Genomic DNA, 18,513 nt, shown 5'->3' on the forward strand with positions numbered 1-18,513 from the left:
TTCCCCTTCCAACAGGATAGGGGATCTGATTTCCCTAGTGCAACACGAGTGAGTTCCTGAGGTCCCTGTTGCAACTCGAGAAGAACCCCAAGATTCCCGCCGCAACTCGAAAAACACCACAAAATTATCCCCTCAATGCGAGATGAGGAAAATTTCTGCTACAGACTCTCAAGAGAAATACCACATTCCCATTTGAAACTCGATTGGGTACTTGACACCCATTATGCGACCCATAAACTTCCCCAACATAGCCGTCCACATTGAAGAGGAGAACACAATTTACGTACACAACACTAGATGTGGCCCTATTCCTCTAACGTGACTCGAGAAGAATCCTGGTGTTTCCCTTCCAACACGAAAGGAGACCTAACTTTCCTGGCACAACGCAAACGAGTTCCTGAGATCCCCGACGCAACTCGAGAGGAACCCCAAGCTTTCAGCCGCAATTCGAGAAAAATGACAACGTTCCCCCATCAATGAGAGATGAGGAACAATAATGCTGCAGAATCTCAAGAGAAATCCCACATTCCCTCTTGAATCTCGAACGGGTACTTGACACTCTTTATGCGCCTCTAAAAGTTCACTAACATAGCCATCCCCACTGGAGAGGAGCACACAATTTATGGATTCAACTCAAGATGAGGTCCTATTCCCATTTAATGGCTCGAGAGAGTAATCCCGAAGTTCCCCTTCCAACACAAAGGGGACCTGACTTCCCTGAAGCAACACGAGCGAGTTCCTGAGGTCCAGGGCTCGACTCGAGAGGGAACACAAGCTTCTCGCCGCATCTCAAGAAAAACCACAGCATTCTGCCCTCAAGGCGAGATGAGGAACATTTCCTTTGAGATTCGCAAGTGAAATTCCACATTAACTCTTGAATCTCAACAGGTTACTTAACATCCTTTATGCGACTCAAAAATTAAACTGATATACATAGTACCAATTTAGAGGAACCCCGAGTTTCCTGCCACACTGACAAATTACCCCGTTTTCCAGTCCTCTTTTCCAGATGAGAGTCGATTCCTCTGCTTTCTGTGGAATGGAATCCGGACAATCCAGTCACAAAGTACAAGGAAGCGTGTACCACGCTGAAACTCGGGAGGATCCCCAGGTTTTCAAAACACAAATGGAAAAGGTACGGATGTCACCAGCCACTCGAGATATTGTCTGATTCTCCTGAACAGATTCACATGTGTCCTCGATTATCAACTCACAAGACGAGTGGAGACCTGACACGCCGAGCATACAATTTCCAGGTACACATTCAACTCTAACGTGGCCTAACACCCGTTTTACAACTCGAGAAAAAGCGCAGTCACATGTCTGAACAAAAGACGAGGCCTGACTCCCCAGGTGAATTTTGAAAGCAACCGCGAGATCCCTGTCACCTCTGTCAAGGAACACACAGTTGTCCGACCTAAAGCTAGATGAGGCCCTATTCCTCTGCTGCGCCTCGAGAGGAATCCCGGGGTTCCCTTTCCGACAGGATAGGAGACCTGACTTCTGTGGGGGAACACGAGAGAGTTCCTGAGGTCACAACTCGAGAAGAACCCCAAGCTTACCGCCACAAATCGAGAAACACCACAAAATTTCCCCTCAATGCGAGATGAAGATCTTTTCTGCTGCAGAGTCTCAAGAGAAATCCCACATTCTGCTTGAAACTCGAACGGGTACTAGACACACTTTATGCGACCCAGAAACTTCCCCGACATAGCTGTCCACATTGAAGTGGAGCACACAATTTACATACACAACACTACATGCCGCCCTATTCCCCTCCGGCGCCTCGTGAGGAATCCTGAGGTTCCCCTTCCAACAGTAAAGGACAGCTAACTTCCCTGGGACAATGCGAGCGAGTTACTAAGGTCACCGTCCCAACTCGAGAGGAACCCCAAGCTTTCTGCCGCCACTTGAGGAAAGTGAGAAATACCCCATCAATTGGAGATGAGGAACATTTCTGCTGCAGAATCGGAAGAGAAATTACACATTCCCGCTTGAAACTCGAACGGGTACTTGACACCCTTTATGCGACTCAAAAAGTTCCCCAACATAGATGTCCCCACTGGAGAGGAGCACACAGTTTATGGATTCAACGCGAGATGAGGTCCTATTCCCATTTAAGGGCCCCAGAGTAATCCTGAAGTTCCCCTTCCAACACAAAGGAGACCTCTCATCCCTGAAGCAACAGGAGTGAGTTCCAGACGTCCATGGCCCAACGCGAGTTGGAACCCAAGCTTCCCGTGGCAACTCGAGAAAAACCACAAGATTCTGCCCTCAAGGTGAGATGAAGAACATTTCCGTTACAGATTTGCAAGAGAAACTACACATTCCCGCTTGAAACTCGACAGGTTACTACTTAACATCCTTTATGCGACTCAAAAATTAAACCGACATGCACAGCCCAATCGAGAGGAACACCGAGTTACCTGCCACACTGACAACTTCTCCTGTTTTTCAGTCCTCATTTCCAGATGAGAGTCGATTCCTCTGCTTTCTCTGGAATGGAATTCAGATGTTCCAGTCACAGAGTACGAGGAGGCGTGTACCACGTTGAAACTCAGGAGGATCCCCAGGTTTTCAAAACAGAAATGGAAAAGTTATGTATGTCAACACCCACTCGAGATATTGTCTGATTCGACTGCACAGATTCAAATGTATCCTCGAGTATCAATTCACAGGATAAGTGGACACCTGACTCGCAGAGCATACAGGATAAAATCTCCAGGTAAAAATTCAAATCTAATGTGACCTAACACCCGTTTTACTACTCGAGAAGAAAGCACAGTTCGATATCTTAACATGAGATGAGGCCTGACATCCCAGGTGAATTTTGAGACCAACCCCGAGATCCCTGTCGTCACAAACAAGGAACACACAGTTGACCGAATCAACACTAGATGCAGCCCTATTCCCCTGCTGCGCCTCGAAAGGAATCCCGAGGTTCCCCTTCCAACATGACAGGAGACCTGACTTACCTGGGGCAACACGAGCGAGTTCCTGAGGTCCCCGTCGCAACTCGAGGGGATCCCCTAACTTTCTGCTGCAACTCGAGAAAAATGAAAATATTCCCCCATCAATACGAGATGAGGAACGTTTCTTCTGCAGAATCTCAAGAGAAATCCCACGTTACCGCTTGAAACTTGAACGGGTACATGACACCATTTATGTGACTCAAAAAGTTCCCTAACATAGCCGTCCACACTGGAGAGGAGCACAAAATTTAGGGACTCACCTCGAGATGAGGCCCTATTCCCATTTAATGGCTCGAGAGTAATCCCGAAGTTCCCCTTCCAACAAGATAGGAGACCTGACTTCCCTGGGGCAACACGAGCGAATTCCTGAGATCTCAGTAGCAACGTGAGAAGAACCCCAAGCTGCCCGCCAGAAATCGAGAAACACGACAAAATTATTCCATCAATGGGAGATGAGGAATTTTCCACTGCAGAGTTTCAAGAGAAATCCCACATTCCCGCTTGAAACTCGAACGCGTACTGAACACCCTTTATGCGAATCAAGACTTTCCCTGACATAGCTCTCCCCACTTGAGAGGAGAACACAATTTATGGACTCAACGTTAGATGAGGGCCTATTCCCATTCCATGCCTCAAGGGAACTCCCGCTGCTCCCCTAACAAAACGAAAGTAATCCTGACTTCCCAGGGACTACACGAGCGAATTCCTGATGTACCTGTCCAACTCGAGAAGGACCCAAAGCTTCCTGCCGCAACTCGAGAAAAACCACAAGATTCTGCACTCAAGGTGTGATGACGAATATTTCCCTTGCAGAGTCTCAAGAGAAGTCCCAAATTGACACATGAAACTCGAATGCGTACTGAACACCCTTTATGTGACTCAAGACGTCCCCTGACATAGCTCTCCCCACTGGAGAGGAGAAAACACTTAATGGACTCAACTTAAGATGAAACCCTATTCCCATTCCACGAATCGAAAGTAATCCCGATGTTCCTCTAACAAAACGAAAGGAGACTGACTTACCAGGGACTACACGAGCGAGTTCCTGAGTACTCTATGGCAACTCGAGAAGGACCCCAAGCTTACTGCCACAACTCGTTAAAAACCAAAGGATTCTGCACTCAAGGTGAGATGAGGAAAATTTCCCCTGCAGAGACTCAAGAATAATCCCACATTCACGCTTGAAACTCGAAAGGGTACTTAACAACCTTTATGCAACTTAAGACATTCCCTGAAATACCTGTCCCCACTTCAGTGCAGAACACAGTTTATGGACTCAAATTTAGATGAGGCCTATTCCCATTCCACTCCTCGAGAATAATCCTGATGTTCCCATACCAAATCGAAAGGAGACCTGACTACTCATGGAATACAGGAGCGATTTCCTGAGGTCCCTGAAGCAACTCGGGAAGGACCCCATGCTTCCAGCCGCAACTCGAGAAAAATCACAAGATTGTGCACTCAAAGTGAGATGACGAATATTTCCCCTGCAGAGTCTCAAGAGAAATCCCACATTCCCGCTTGAAACTTGAACGGGTACATCACACCCTTTATGCGACTCAAGACTTTCACTGACATAGCTCTCCCCAATTGAGAGGAGAACACAATTTATGGACTCAACTTTAGATGAGGACCTATTCCCATTCCAAACCGCGAGAGTAATCCCGATGTTCCCCTACCAAAACGAAAAGAGACCTGACTTCCCAGGAACTACTTGAGCGAGTTCCTGAGGTCTCTGCAGAAACTTGAGAAGGACCCCAAGCTTCCTGCCTGAACTCGAGGAAAACCACAAGATTCTGCACTCAAGGTGAGATGAGGAAAATTTCCCCTGCATAGTCTCAAGAGAAATCCCACATTCCAGCTTAAAACTCGAACAGATAATTGACACCCTTTATGCGACTCAAGACATTCCCTGACATAGCTGTCCCCACTTAAGAGGAGAACACACTTTATGGACTTAACTTTAGATGATTCCCTATTCCCATTCCACCCCTCAAGTGTAAACCCGATGTTCCCCTACCAAAACGAAAGGTGACCTGACTTCCAAGGAACTACCCGAGCGAGTTCCTGAGGTCCTGTCGCAACTCGAGAAAGACCCCAAGCTTCCCACCGCAACTCGACAAAAACCACAAGATTCGTCACTCAAGGTGAGATGAGGAAAATTTCCGCTGCACAGTCTCAAGAGAAATCCCACATTCCCTCTTGAAACTCGAATGGGTAATTCACACCCTTTATACGACTCAAGACATTCCCTGATATACCTTTCCCGACAACAGAGGAGAACACAGTTCCCATACCAAAACGAAAGGTGACCTGACTACCCAGGGAATACAGGAGCGATTTCCTGAGGTCCCTGCCCCAACTTGAGAAGGACCCCAAGCTTTCCGCCGCAACTCTAGAAAAATCACAAAATTGTGCACTTAAGGTGAGATGAGGAAAATTTCCCCTGCCGAGTCTCAAGAGAAATCCCACATTCACCCTTGAAACTCGGATGGGTACTTCACACTCTTTATGCGATTCAAGACATTCCCTGACATAACTCTCCCCACTTGAGAGCAGAACACAACTGATGGACTCAAATTTAGATGATACCCTATTCCAATTCCACGCATCGAGAGTAACCCCGATGTGCCCCTACCAAAACGAAAGGAGACCTGACTTCCCAGGGAATACATGAACGAGTTCCCGAGGTCCCTGTCGCAACTCGAGAAGGACCCCAAGCTTCCCACTGCAACTCTAGGAAAACCACAAGATTCTGCACTCAAGGTGAGATGAGGGAAATTTCCCCTGCCGAGTGTCAAGTGAAATCCCACATTCACCCGTGAAACTCAGACGGGTACTTCACACCCTTTATGCGATTCCAGACATTCCCTGTCATAGCTGTCCCCACTTGAGAGGAGAACATACTTTATGGACTCAACATTCGATGAGGCCCTACTCCCATTCCACGCCTCGAGAGTAATCCCGATGTACACCTACCAAAACGAAAGGAGACCTGACTTCCCAGGGATTACAAGAGAGAGGTCCTGAGGTCCCTGTCGCAACTTGAGAAGGGCCCCAATCTTCCCGCTGCAACTCGAGAAAAACCAGAAGATTCTGCGCTCAAGGTGAAATGAGGAAAATTTCCCCTGCAGAGTCTCAAGAGAAACCCCACATTCCCCCATGAAACGTGAACGGGTACTTAAGACCCTTCATGCTACTCAAGATACAACCTGCCATAGCTGTCCCCATTTGGAGGAGAACACAATATCTGGACTAAACTATAGATGAGGCCCTATTCCCATTCCACGCTTAAAGAGTATTCCCTATGTTCCCCTACCAAAACGACAGGAGATCTGACTTCCCAGGGACTACACGAGCGAGTTCTTGAGGTCCCTGTCGCAACTCGAGAAGGACCCCAAGCTTCCCGCCGCAACACGAGAAAAACCACAAGATTCTTCACTCAAGGTGAGATGAGGGAACTTAGCCCTGCAGAGTCCCAAGAGAAATCTCACATTCCCGCTTGATAGGCGAACGGGTCCTTGACACGCTTTAAGCGACACAGGACGTTCCCTAACATAGCTGTCCCCTCTTGAGAGGAGAACACAATTTATTGAGTCAAATTTAGATGAGACCCTATTCCCATTCCACGCCTTGAGAGTAATCCCGATGTTCCCCTGCCAAAAGGAAAGGAGACCTTAATTCCCAGGCACTACACGAACGAGTTCCTGAGGTCCCTATCGCAACTCGAGAAGGACCCCACGCTTCCCCCTGCATCTCAACAAAAACCACAAGTTTCTGCACTCAAGGTGAGATGAGGAAAATTTCCCCTGCAGAGTCTCAAGAGAAATCCCACATTCCCGCTTGAAACGCGAACGAGTACTTGACATCCTTTATGCAACTCAAGACATTCCCTGATATAGCTGTCCACACTTGAGAGGAGAACACAATTTATGGACTCAACTTTAGATGATACCCTATTCCCACTCATCGCCTCGAGACTAATCCTGATTTTGCCTGACCAAAATGAAAGGAGACCTGATATCCCTGGGACTACACGCGGGAGTTCCTGATGTCCCGGTCGAAACTCAAGAAGGTCCCCAAGCTTCCGGCTGCAAATCGAAAAAAACCACAAGATTCTGCACTCAAGGTGAAATGAGGAAAATTTCCCCTGCAGAGTCTGAAGAGAAATCCCACATTCCCACTTGAAACGCAAACGGTTACTCGACATCCTTTATGCAACTCAAGACATTCCCTGATATAGCTGTCCACACTTGAGAGGAGAACACAATTTATGGACTCAACTTTAGATGATGCCCTATTCCCACTGATTGCCTCGAGAGTAATCCTGATGTTGCCCGACCAAAACGAAAGGAGACCTGATATCCCTGGGACTACACGCGGGAGTTCCTGACGTCCCTGTCGAAACTCAAGAAGGAACCCAAGCTTCCTGCCGCAACTCGAGGAAAACCACAAGATTCTGCACTCAAGGTGAAATGAGGAAAATTTCCCCTGCAGAGTCTCAAGAGAAATTCCACATTCCCGCTTGAAACTCGAACGTGTACCTCACACCCTTTATGCGACTCAAAACATTCCCTGAGATAGCTCTGAACACTTGAGAGGAGAACACAATTTATGGACTCAACTTAAGATGAAGCCCTATTCCCATCAACGCCTCGAGAGTAATCCCAATGTTCCCCTACCAAATCGAAAGGAGACCTGACTGCCCAGGGACTACATGAGTGAGTTCCCGAGGTCCCTGTCACAACTCGAGAAGGACCCCATGCTTCCCGCCACAACTCTAGAAAAACCACAAGATTCTGCACTCAAGGTCAGATGAGGAAAATTTCCCCTGCAGAGTCCCAATAGAAATCTCACATTCCAGCTTGAAACGCGAACGGGTACTTGACACCCTTTATGCGACTGAAGATATTCCCTGAAAATGTTGTCCCCACTTCAGAGGAGATCACAATTTATGGACTCAACATTAGATGAGGCCCTATTCGCATTAAACGCCTCGAGAGTAATCCCGATGTTGCTCTACTAAAACAAAGGAGACCTAAATTCCCACGGACTACATGAGCTAGTATCTGAGGTCCATGTTGCAAGTCGAGAAGGACACGAAGCTTCCTGCCGCAATTCGAGAAAAACCACAATTTTCTGCACTCAAGGTGAAATGAGGAAATTTTCCACTGCAGATTCTCAAGAGAAATCACACGTTCCCACTTGAAACTCGAAAGGGTACTTCACAACCTTTATGCAACTCAAGACATACCCTGACATAGCTGTCCCCACTTGAGAGGAGAACACTATTAATGGAATCAAATTTAGAATAGGCCCTATTCCCATTCCATGCCTCGAGAGTAATCAAGATGTTCCCTTACCAAATCGAAAGGAGACCTGATTCCAGGGACTACATGAGCGAGTTACTGAGGTCCCTGTCGCAACTCGAGAAGGACCCAAGCTTCCCGCCTCAACTCGAGAAAAAACACAAGATTCTGCACTCAAGGTGAGTTGAGGAAAATTTCGCCTGCAGAGTCTCAAGAATATTCCCACATTCCCTCTTGAAACTCGAACGGGTACTTGACACCCTTTGTGTGACTCAAGACATTCCCTGACATTGCTGTCGCCACTTGAGGGGAGAACACAATTTATGGACTCAAGTTTTGATGAGGCCCTATTCCCATTCCACGCCTCGAGAGTAATCCGATGTTCCCCTACCAAAACAAAAGGAGACCTGAATTCATAGGGATTACACGAGAGAGTCCCTGAGGTCCCTGTCGCAACTCGAGAAAGACCCCAAACATCCCGCCGCAACTCTAGAAAAACCACAAGATTGTGCACTCAAGGTGAGATGAGGAAAATTTCCCCTGCAGAGTCTCAAGAGAAATCCCTCACTTCCCCTTGAAACGTGAAGTGTACTTGAGACCCTTTATGCTACTCAAGACATAAACTGACATATCTGTCCCCACATGAGAGGAGAACACAATTTATGGACTCAAATTTAGATGAGGCAATATGCTCATTCCATGCCTCAAGAGTATTCCCTATGTTTCCCCACCTAAACAAGAGGAGATCTGACTTCCCAGGGACTACACGAGCGATGTCCTGAGGTCCCTGGTGCAACTCGAGAAGGACCCCAAACTTCCTGCCGCAACTCGAGAAAAACCACAAGATTCTTCACTTAAGGTGAGAGGAGGAAAATTTCCACTGCAGAGTCCCAAGAGAAATCCCACCTTCCCGCTTTGGAACCCGAACGGGTGCTTGGCACCCTTTATGTGACTCAAGACATTCCCTGACATAGCTGTCTCCACTTGAGAGGAGAACACAATTTATGCACTCACCTTTAGATGAGGCCCTATTCCCATTCCACCTCTCAAGAGTAATCCCGAAGTTCCCCTACAAAAACAAAAGGAGACCTGACTTCCCAGGGACTACATGAGTGAGTTCCTGAGGTCTCTGTCGCAACTCGAGGAGGACACCAAGCTTCCGGCCGCAATTCGACAAAAGCCACAAGATTCTTCACTCAAGGTGAGATGAGGAAAATTTCCCCTGAATAGTCTCAAGAGAAACCCAACATTTCTGGTTGAAAGTCGAACGGGTACTCGACACACTTTATGCGACACAAAACATTCCCTGACATACCTGTCCACACTTGAGGGGAGAACACAATTTATGGACTCAACTTTAGCAGAGGCCCTCTTACCACTCATCCCCTCGAGAGTAATAACGATGTTCCCCTACCAAATGAAAGGAGACCTGATTTCCCAGGGACTACACGACCGAACTCCTGAGGTCCCTGTCGCCCCTTAGTTGTACCCCAAGCTTCCTGAAGCTACTTCTGAAGAAACACAAGATTGTGCACGCAAGATGAGATGAGGAAAGTTTCCCCTACAGAGTCTCAAGAGAAATCCCACATTCCCGCTTGAAAAGCGAACGGGTAGTTGACACACTTTATGTGACTCAAGACATCCCCTGACATAGCTATCCCCATTTGAGAGGAGAAAACAATTTATGGACTAAACTTAAGATGAGGCCCTATTCGCATTCCACGACTCGAGAGTAATCCCGATGTTCCCCTACAAAAATGAAAGGAGACCTGAATGACCAGGGACTACACGAGCGAGTAACTGAAGTCCCTGTCGCCACTTGAGAAGGACCCCAATCTTCCAGCCGCAACTCGAGAAAAACCACAAGATTCTGCACTCAAGGTTAGATGAGGAAAATTTCCCCTGCAGGGTCTCAAGAGAAATCCCAAATTCCCGCTTGAAATGGGAAGAGGTACTTGACACACTTTATGCGACTCAAGACATCCCCTGACATAGCTATCCCCATTTGAGAGGAGAAAACAATTTATGGACTAAACTTAAGATGAGGCCCTATTCGCATTCCACGCCTCTAGAGTAATCCCGATGTTCCCCTACAAAAATGAAAGGAGACCTAAATTCCCAGGGACTACACGAGCGAGTACGTGAAGTCCCTGTTGCCACTTGAGAAGGACCCCAATCTTCCCACCGCAACTCGAGGAACACCACAAAAAAATCCACTCAATGCGAGATGAGGAAATTGTGCGCTGCAGAATCTGAAGAGAAATCCCACATTCCCGCATGAAAGGCAAAAGGATAATTGACACCCTTTATGCTACTGAGAAATTTCCCTCACACAGCTGTCCCCATTGGAGAGGAGAACATATGGTACGGACTCAAACCTAGAAGAGGCTCAATTCCCACTTACCGGCTCGAGAGTAATCCCGAAGTTTCCCATCCAATACAAAGGGGACCTGACCTACCTGAAGCAACACCAGAGAGTTTCTGAGGTCCCAGTTGCAAATCGAGAATTAACCCCAGCTTCCCACCGCAACTCGAGAAACACCACAAAACTATCCCCTCAATGTGAGATGAGGATATTGTGCGCTGCAGAATCTCAAGAGAAATCCCACATTCCCGCCTGAATGGCAAAGGGTACTTGACACCCTTTTTCAGACTTAGAAAGTTCCCTCACACAGCCGTCCGCATTGGAGAGGAGAACAGACTTTATGGACACAACCTGAGAAGAGGCCTTATACCTATTTAAAGTTTCGAGAGTAATTCCGAAGGTCCGCATCCAACACTAAAGGGGACCTGACTTCCCGGAAGCAACCCGAGCGAGTTACACAGGTCCCCGTCGTAACTCAACAAAAACCACCAGCTTCCCACCGCAACTCGAGAAAAACCAGAAAATTATCCCCTCAATGAGAGATGAGGAAAATGGGCGCTGCAGAATTACAAGGGAAATCCCAAATTCCCCTTGAAATGCAAAAGGGTACTTGACACCATTTATGTGACTCAGAAAGTTCCCTCAAACAACCGTCCCCATTGGAGAAGGGAACACAGTTTATGGACTCAAGTCTAAAAGAGGCCGTATTCATATTTTACAGCTCGAGAGTAATCCCGAATTTCCCCTTCCAACAACAAAGTGGACCTGACTACCCTGAAGCACCCGAGCGAGTTCCTGAGGTCCCCGTCGAAAATCGAGAAGTATCCGAGCTTCCCGCCGCAACTTGAGAAACACCACAAAATTATCCCCTCAGTGCAAGATAAGGATATACTGCACTCCAGTAACTCAAGGGAAATCCCACATTCCTGCTTGAAAGGCAAAATGGTACTTGACACCCTTTACCCGATTCAGGAGTTTCCCTCACACAGCAGTCCACATTGCAGAGGAGAACACACTTTATGGACTCAATTCAGAAAAGAGGCCCTGTTCCCATTTAATGGCTCAAAAGTAATCCCGAGTTTCCCTTTCCAACACAAAAGGGGACCTGACTTCCCTGAAGCAACCTGAGAAAGTTCCTGAGGTCCCTGTCGCAACTCGAGAAGTACCCCAGCTTCCCCCCGCAAGTCGAGAAACACCACAAAATTATCCCCTCAATGCGAGATGAGGAAAATATGCGCTGCAGAATTACGAGAGAAATCCCAAATTCCCCTTGAAAGGCAAAAGGGTACTTGACACCATTTTTGTGACTCAGAAATTTCCCGCAAACAGCCGTCCCCATTGGAGAGTGGAATACAGCTTATGGACTCAAATGGAGAAGAGGCCGTATTCACATTTTATGGCTCGACAGTAATCCCGAATTTCCCCATACTTCACAAAAGGGGAACTGACTTCCCGGAAGCAACCCGAGCGAGTTCCTGAGGTCCCCGTCGCAATTCGGAAAGTAGACCCTGCCTCCCGCTTACACTCGAGAGACACCACAAAATTATCCCCTCAATGCAAGATGAGGAAATTTTGCCCTGCAGAATCTCAAGAGAAATCCCACATTCCCGCTTGAAAGGCAAAACGGTACTTGACACGCTTTGTGCGCTTCAGAAAGTTCCCTCAAACAGCCGTCGGCTTTGGGGAGGAGAATACACTTTTTGACTCAACTCGAGAACAGGCAGTATTCCGATTTAACGGTTCGAGAATAATCCCGAAGTTTCCCTTCCTTCAAAAAAGAGGAATTTACTTCCTTGAAGCAACCCAAGCGAGTTCCTGAGGTCCCCATCATAACTCGAGAAGTACCCCCAGCTTCAAGCCGAAACTCCAGAAACACCACGAAATTATCCCCTCAATGCGAGATGAGGTAATTTTGCGCTGCAGAATCTCAGGGAAAATGCCATATACACGCTTGAAAGGAAAAAGGGTACTTGACACCCTTTATGCAACTCAGAAAGTTCCTTCACACAGCCGACCCCTTTGGAGAGGAGAACACAATTTATGGACTCAATTCGAGAAGAGGGCTTATTCCCATTTAACTGATGGAGAGTAGTCCGGAAGTTCTTCTTCCAGCAAAAAAGGGAACCTGACTTCCTGAAGCAACGCAAGCGAGTTCCTGAGGTCCCTGGCGCAACTCGAGAAGTACCCCAGCTTCCTGCCACCACTCGAGAAACAGCACAAAATTATCCCCTCAGTCCTAGATGAGGAAATTTTGCGCTGCAGAATCTCAAGAGAAATCCCACATTCCCGCTTGAAAGGCAAAGGTGGACTTGACACCATTTATGCGACTCAGAAAGTTCCCTCACAGAGCCTTCCCCATTGGAGAGGAGAACACAATTTATGGACTCAACTCGAGAAGAGGCCCTATTCCCATTTAAGGGCTCTAGAGTAATCCCGATGTTACCCTTCCAACACAAAAAGGGGACCTGAATTCCTTGAAGCAACCCAAGCAAGTTCCTGTAGTCCCCGTGGCAACTCGAGAAGTACCCCCAGCTTCCCGGTGAAACTCGAGAAACACAACAAAATTATCCCCTAAATGTGAGATGAGGAAATTTTGCGCTGCAGAATCTGAAATGAAATCCCACATTCCTGCTTGAAAGGCAAAAGGGTACTTGGCACCCTTTATGCGACTCAGAAAGTTCCCTCACAGAGCCGTCCCCATTGGAGAGGAGAACACAATTTATGGACTCAACTCGAGAAGAGGCCCTTTTCCCATTTAACGGCACGAGAGTAATCCCGAAATTCCCCTTCCTTCACAAAAGGGGAACTGACTTCCCTGAAGCAACCCGAGAGAGTTCCTTAGGTCCCTGTCGCAACTTGAGAAGTACTCCCAGCTTCCTGCCGCAACTCGAAAAACCACAAAATTATAACCTCAATGCAAGATGAGGAAATTTTGCGCTGCAGAATCTCAAGAGAAACCACATATTCCCGCTTGAAAGGCAAAAGGGTACTTGACACCCTTTATGAATATCAGAAAGTTCCCTAACAGCAGTCCCCATTGTAGAGCAGAACACACTTTATGGACTCAAAAGTAAAAGAGGCTCTATTCCCATTTAAGGGCTCGAGAGTAATAAGGAAGTTCCTTTTCCAGCACAAAAGGGGACCTGACTTCCCTGAAGCAACCCGAGAACGTCCTTGAGGTCCCCATCCCAACTCGAGAAGTACCCCCACTTTCCCACCGCAACTCGAGAAACAGCACAAAATTATCCCCTCAATGCGAGATGAGGAAATTTTGCGCTGCAGAATCTCAAGAGAAATCCCTCATTCCCGCTTGAAAGGCAAAATAGTACTTGACACCCTTTACCTGAAACAGAAAGTTCCCTAACAGCCATCTCCATTGGAGAGGAGAACACACTTTATGGACTCAACCCGAGAAGAGGCCCTATTCCCATTTAACGGCTCGAGAGAAATCCGGAAGTTCCCCTTCCAACAAAAAAGGGGACCTGACTTACCTCTAGAAACCCGAGCGAATGACTGAGGTCCCCATTGCAACTCGAGAAGTACTCCCAGCTTCCCGCCGCAACTATAGAAACACCAAAAATTATCCCCTCAATCCGAGATGAGGAAAATATGCGCTGCAGAATCTCAAGAGAAATCCAACATTCCCGCTTGAAAGGCAAAAGAGTACTTGACAAAATTTATGCGAATCAAAAAATTTCCCTCTTAGAGCCGTCCCCATTGAAGAGGAGAACACACTTTATGGACTCTCCTCCATAAGAGGCCCTATTGCTATTTAAGGGCTCGAGAGTAATCCTGAAGTTACCCTTCCAACACAAAAAGGGGACCTGAATTCCCTGAAGCAACCCGAGCATGTTCCTGTAGTCCCCGTTGCAACTCGAGAAGTACCCCCAGCTTCCCGCTGAAACTCGAAAAACACAGCAAAATTATCCCCTAAATGTGAGATGAGGAAATTTTGCAATCCAGAATCTCAAGAGAAATCCCACATTCCCGCTTGAAAGCAAAGTGTTCGTGACACGCTTTATGCGTCTCAGAAGCTTCCCTCACACAGCCGTTCCCTTTGGACAGGAGAACACACTTTATGGACTCAACTCGAGAAGAGGCCCTATTCCCATTTAAGGGATCGAGAGTAATCAGGAAGTTCCCCTTCCAACACAAAAGGGGACCTGACTTCCCTGAAGCAACCCGAGCGAGTTCCTGAGGTCCTCGCCGCAACTCGAGAAGTACCCTCATCTTCCTGCAGCAACTCGAGAAACAGCACAAAATTACCCTCTCAATGCGAGATGAGGAAATTTTGCGCTGCAGAATCTCAAGAGAAATCCCACATTCCCGCTTGAAAGGCAAAAGTGTACTCGATACCCTTTAGGCGACTCAGAAAGTTCCCACAAACAGCCGTCCCCATTGGAGAGGAGAACACACTTTATGGACTCAACTCAAGAAAAGGCATTATTTCAATTTAACGGCTCAAGAGAAATCTGGAAGTTCCCCTTCCAAAACAAAAGGGGACCTGACTTCCTGGAAGCAATCCGAGTGAGTTCCTGAAGTCCCCGTAGCAACTCGAGAAGTACCCCCAGCTTCTGGCCGCAACTCGAGAAACACCACAAAATTATCCCCTCAGTACGAGGTGAGGAAATTTTGCGCTGCAGAATCTCAAGAGAAATACCACATTCCCTGCGAAAGGCAAAAGGGTACTTGACATGCTTCATGCGTCTCAGAAAATTCCCTCACACAGCCGTCGCCATTGGAGAGGAGAACACACTTTTTTGACTCAACTGGAGAAGAGGTCCTATTCCCATTTAATGGCTCGAGAGTAATCCGGAAGTTCCCCTTGCAACACAAAAAGGGACCTGACTTCCCTATAGCAATCCGAGTGAGTTCTTGAGTTCCATCGCAACTCGAGATGTACCCCCCAGCTTCCGGCCGAAACTCGAGAAAAACCACAAAATTATTCCCTCAGTGCGAGATGAAGAAATTCTGCGCTGTAGAATCTCAAGAGAAATCCAACATTCCCCCTTGAAAGGCAAAAGGGTACTTGACACCCTTCATGCGACTCTGAAATTTCCCTCACACAGATGTCCCCATTGGAGAGGAGAACACATTTTATGGATTCAGCTTGAGAAGAGGACCTATTCCCATTTAATGGCTTGAGAGTAATCCACAAGTTCCTCTGCCAACACAAAGGGGACCTGACATCCCTGAAGCAACCCGAGCTAGTTCCTTCACTCCACGTTGCAACTCGAGAAGTACCCCCAGCCTCCGGCCCAAACTCGAGAAACACCACAAAATTATCCCCTCAATGCTAGATGAGGAAAATTTGCGCTGCAGAATCTCAAGAGAAATCCCACATTCCCTGTGAAAGGCCAAAGGGTACTTGACACCCTTCATACGACTCAGAAAATTCCCTCACACAGCCGTCGCCATTGGAGGGGAGAACACACATTTTGGACTGAACTCAAGAAGAGGTCCTATTCCCCTTTAATGGCGGGAGAGTAATCCGGAAGTTCCCCTTCCTTCAAAATAGGGGAACTGACTTCCCTGAAGCAACCAGAGAGAGTTCCTGAGGTCCCAGTCGCAACTGGAGAAGTACCCCCAGCTTTCCGCTGCAACTCGAAAAACAACACAAAATTATTCCCTCAATGCGAGATGAGGAAATTTTGTGCTGCAGAATGTCAAGAGAAATCCCACATTCCCTCTTGAAAGGCAAAAGGGTACTTGACACTCTTTTTGCGACTCAGAAAGTTTCCTCACAGAGCCGTCCCTACTGGAGAGGAGAACACACTTTATGGACTCAACTCGAGAAGAGTCCCTATTCCCATTTAACGGCTTGAGAGTAATCCCGACATTCCCATTCAAACACAAAAGGGGACCTGACTTCCTTGAAGCAGCCCAAGAGATTTCCCGAGGACCCCATTGAAACAGTAGTAGTACCACCAGCTTCGCACCGAAACTCGAGAAACACCCCATAATTATCCCCTCACTGCGAGATGAGGAAATTTTCCCCTGCAGAATCTCAAGAGAAATCCCACATTCCCGCTTGAACGTCAAAAGGGTACTTGACACACTTTATGCGACACAGAAAGTTCCCTAACAGCCATCCTCATTGGATAGGAGAACACACTTTATGGCCTAAATGGAGAATAGGCCGTATTCCCATTTAAAATCTCAAGAGAAATCTGAAAGTTACCCTTATAGCACAAAAGGGGACCTGACTTCCCTGAAGCAACACGAGTGAGTTCCTGTGGTTTCCCTCGCAGCTCGAGAAGTACCCCCATCATCCCGCCGCAACGCGAGAAACACCACAAAATTATCCCCTCAATGCGAGATGAGGAAATTTTGTGCTGCAGAATCTCAAGAGACATCCCACAATCCCGCTTGAAAGGCACAAGGGTATTTGTCACACTTTATGCGACTCAGAAAGTTCCCTCACACAGCAGTCCACATTGGAGAGAAACACACTTTTTGGACTCAACACGAGAAGAGGCCCTATTCCCATTTACGGGCTCGAGAGTAATCCGGAAGTTCCCCTTCCAACACAATATGGGACTTGACTTCCCTGAAGCAACCCGAGTGAGTTCCTGAGGTCCCCGTCGCAACTCGAGAAGCACCCCCAGGTTCCCGCCGAAACTGGAGAAACAAAGCAAAATTATCCCCTCAATGGAAGATGAGGAAATTTTACGCTGCAGAATCTCAAGAGAAATCCCAAATTCCCGCTTGAAGGCAAAATTGTACTTGACACCCTTTATGCGATTCAGAAAGTTCCCTAACATCCGTCCATATTGGAGAGTAGAACACACTTTATGGACTCAACTCGAGAAATGGCCCTATTCTCATTTAACAGGTCAAGAGTAATCCCGATGTTGCCCTTCCAACACAAAAGGGGACCTGATTTCCCTGAAGCAACCCGGGCGAGTTCCTGAGGTCACAGTCGCAACTCGAGTAGTACCCCCAGTTTCCCGCCACAACTCGAGAAACACCACAAAATTATCCCCCAATGCGAGATGAGGAAATTTTGTGTGGCAGATCTCAAGGGAAATCCCACAATCCCGCCGAAAGTCAAAAGGGTTCTTGACACTGTTTATGCGACTCAGAAACTTCCCTCACACAGCCGTCCCCATTGGAGAGGAGAACACAATTTATGGACTCAACCCGAGAAGAGACCAATTCCCATTTAAAGGCTGGAGAGTAATCCCGAAGTTATCCTTCCAACACAAAAGGGGACCTGACTTCCCTGAAGCAACCCGAGCGAGTTCCTGATGTTCCCATCGCAACTGGAGAAGTACCCCCAGCTTCCCGCCACAACACGAGAAACACCACAGGAAAACCTTTAAGCGACTCCAAAATTTCCCTCACCCAGCAATCCCCATTGGAGAGGAGAACACACTTTATGGACTCAAATCGAGAAGAAGCCCTATTCCAATTTAAAAGTTTGAGAGTAATCCTGAAGTTCCCCTTCCAACACAAAAGGGGACCTGAATTCCCTGAAGCAACCCGAGCTAGTTCCTGAGGTCCCAGTCGCACCTCGAGAAGTACCCCCAATTCCCACTGCAACTAGAGAAACACCACAAAATTATCTGCTCAATGCAAAATGAGGAAATTTTGCGCTGTAGAATCTGAAGAGAAATACCGCATTCTCGCTTCAAAGGCACTATGGTATTTGACACCCGTAATGTGACTCAAAAGTTCGCTCAAACAGCCTTCCCCATCGGAGAGAGGAACACACCTTATGGACTCAAATCGAGAAGAGAGCCTATTCAATTTAAGATCTTGACAGTAATCCCGAAGTTCCCGTTCCAACATAAAAGGGGAACTGACTTCCCTGAAGCAACCCGAGCGAGTTCCTGAGGTCCAGTCGCAACTCAAGAAGTACCCC

Source organism: Moschus berezovskii, chromosome 8, assembly GCF_049115385.1.
Source record: "Moschus berezovskii isolate FMDL1 chromosome 8, NW_MosBer_1.0, whole genome shotgun sequence".
Taxonomy (NCBI): domain Eukaryota; kingdom Metazoa; phylum Chordata; class Mammalia; order Artiodactyla; family Moschidae; genus Moschus; species Moschus berezovskii.